Below are 3,208 nucleotides of genomic sequence, written 5' to 3'. Positions count from 1 at the left end.
CAAATGACTTGTATAAATAGGTTTTCAACCTATTTGGACAACAAGAACACAAGTGTTATTAACACAGTATCCAGAAAACACCAAGAACTGATAGCTTACATTCTGCAAGCCAGTTCCACATTATGATACAAGTCATAAAACAACCACACCTTCACAATTCAACATTTTGATCTCAAACACATTCTTCGCTTCCCTCCCTAAGATCAACCCCTTGTCCTTCACTTTGTGACCGAATTGAATCTGGAACGGCCATTTCTTGGTTTAGGCCAGAGTCTTACAGATTGATCTCTCGAATCTAAAAGTACTCCAGTGCAGTGCATTGTTTAGGGTTTGAATTCATTCCTCATCAACACACCCAAATTTACCAAAAACAGCAGAACCAGTTTTTACCCTCAAATACCCATCAAGACCGGTTTTGAAAGCAAAAATTTCGCAGGATCAGATTTAGATATAAGCACCACCTTGTTGGATAGCAGATAATGTCTGAACTTTTGAATGGAATGAATTAGAGCTAAGCATGCATTTTCTGCCTTGGGATATCTGAGTTCAGCATCTCTCAATATTCGACTGAAATAGTATATAGGATGCTCGATTCCCTCGTCATCTTATTGAGCGAGCAAAGCCCCGACGGCGGTATCACTGAAGGAAGTGTAGAGGCATAGCGATCTTCCTTGGACGGGATACTTCATGATGGCTGAAGATGACAATATTCGTTGAATCTTCCGAAACGCTTCCTGTTGTAGTGCAGTCCAGACGAAGCTTGCTCCTTTCTTCAGCAAGGGTGTGAATGAAGCAACAAGCTGGGCTAAACCAGGTATAAAACGTCGAATGTAGTTCACTTTGCCCATGAAGCTTTGGAGCTCCTTCACAGTCCGCGGCGGCGGCATCGTGAGGATAGCTTGAGTCTTGGATGGGTCCACTTTGATCCCCTCAGCAGTTACCTGGAATCCCAGAAATTTTCCTGAAGAAACACTGAAAGCGCATATCAAAGGATTCATCTTCAATTTGTATTCACGACACCTTTCAAACACTTGTCGTAGGACTCCTGTGTGTTCCGCCCGAGCTTTTGATTTGACTACTATATCATCCACATAGTCTTCAACTTTCTTATGTATCATGTCATGGAAGATTGCCATCATAACGCGTTGATACGTTGCACCGGCATTCTTTAAACCAAATGGAATTACAGTATAGTAAAAATTTGCGAGAGAAGTTCGAAAAGCTGTCTTACTTGCATCATGCTCATACATCCTTATCTAATTGTAGCCGCTATATCCATCCATGAAGGAGAACATGCCGTGTCCGCTGGTGGCATCTACTAGCATGTCGATGTTAGGTAGAGGAAAATCGTCTTTGGGGCAACATCTGTTCAAGTATCTGAAATCCACGCAGCATCTGATCTGTCCGTTTTTCTTTTTCACTGGAACCACATTAGCCAACCAGGTCGGATGATGAATGGGTTTAATGAAGCCAACATCTAACAACTTCTGAATCTCATTCTTGATTTGCTCTTCCACCTCGTCCCTGAATTGACTCGGAGATTGTTTGACTGGCTTGGATCCAGGTATGACATGTAGATGACGGGTGACCAATTTTCCATCTAAACCGGGAATTTGTTCATACGTCCAAGCGAATATGTCCTGGTATTCTTTTAGAAGTTCCATGAGCTTCGTGCCTTCATCCGTACACAAGGTTGAGCTGATGGAGATAGGCCTAGGAGATTCCTCATTCCCGATGTTAACGATTTCGAGCTCATCAGTTGTGGAGTTGGTGCCATCTTGCAGCTGTCGTGGAGCATCTAGCACTTCTTCTCGTGGCTCGTCGTTGTTGTAGCATTCCGTTGGGAGGAGAGACTGGGTAACAGTCCCCCCTGCTAATTTCTAACAGCAGCGTCGATACACGGTTTTCCCTTTCTGGTCACGGCTTGCCACAAAAGTTCGTTCCCTCTTAGTGTGAGCGCGGGCCGCGACTTCACATGATGAAGAAGGATTGATACGCCTTGTCACCAAAAATGCATCATGGGGCTTAGCCTTAAATGATGCAAGTCGGTACTCCTCCTGGATTGACGCCCACGTGGGGAGTGGGATGCAATGAACCTTGTCTGATTTTTGCCGCAGAGCTTCTCTTTCAAACCATTCTATTCCACATATTTGCGCGTAAGGAGACAATGATGCAGGAATACGAACGACTTCTTTATTCAGCATAGTCTTCGGGCATTGGTCATACGTCGAGGGGATGATCCTATTGTCATGAACCGATGGTCTCCCCAGTATCATATGGTAGTCCGGCTCCTTTTCTATGACTTCGAATTTCACCTTTGATTGGACAGGCCCTACAGATAAATTCAGATTGATATAACCGTATGTGTTGGTTTGATTTCCTTCAAAGTCTGTCATCATGGTAGGCTGTCGCACGATCTTGCTTGGGCGAACCTTGTTTGTCCTTAGTGTCTTGAGAGTAATCGAAGACGCTCCCGTGTCGATGAGGGCCCTCCTAAACTCTGAATCCTTGATACGTGCAGTAACGTGTAGCGCCCGATTGTGACCTTCTTCCGCCATCATGTCTTCTTCTGTAAATATAACATTATTCACAAACAGCTCTGGTGTTTTTGAGGCTTCCGGATGCAAAGGAGTCAAGTGCACGTCCAGGGATATCTGGTTGATTGCAGCAAACGTCTCCGCCCGCTGATTCTTCGAGAGGTGTAAAAGTGAAAAAGCGGGTGTCTAACAACACCACCCAATATTTCGCTTAGCAATCTGTATGGACAAACTCCAATACACTTTTTATGAGAATCAACTAGACAGTTAGACTCAATCAATAAAAAGATATATCAAAGAGTTTGTATCTCAATCTCTCGATTTGATCTTTACTCAAGCAAATGGAAATCTACGAGTCTTTATCAAAGAGAAAAAACTTGGACGGTACCAAAGACCAATGTCCAAGGATCAATCAATATAAATCAATAACCAAAGGTTGGTTTTCCAATTGATGATCTTTAACGCACAACCTGTATTATTTCAATTATATAAAAATATAATGCGGAAAAGAAATGACACAAACACTAGAAGTTTTGTTAATGAGGAAACCGCAAATGTAGAAAAACCCCGGGACCTAGTCCAGATTGAATACACGCTGTATTAAGCCGCTACAGACACTAACCTACTACAAGCTAACTTCAGACTGGACTATAGTTGAACCCCAATCAGTC

Source organism: Papaver somniferum, chromosome 1, assembly GCF_003573695.1.
Source record: "Papaver somniferum cultivar HN1 chromosome 1, ASM357369v1, whole genome shotgun sequence".
In the NCBI taxonomy this organism is placed as follows: Eukaryota; Viridiplantae; Streptophyta; class Magnoliopsida; order Ranunculales; family Papaveraceae; genus Papaver; species Papaver somniferum.
This window is presented reverse-complemented; position numbering follows the sequence as displayed.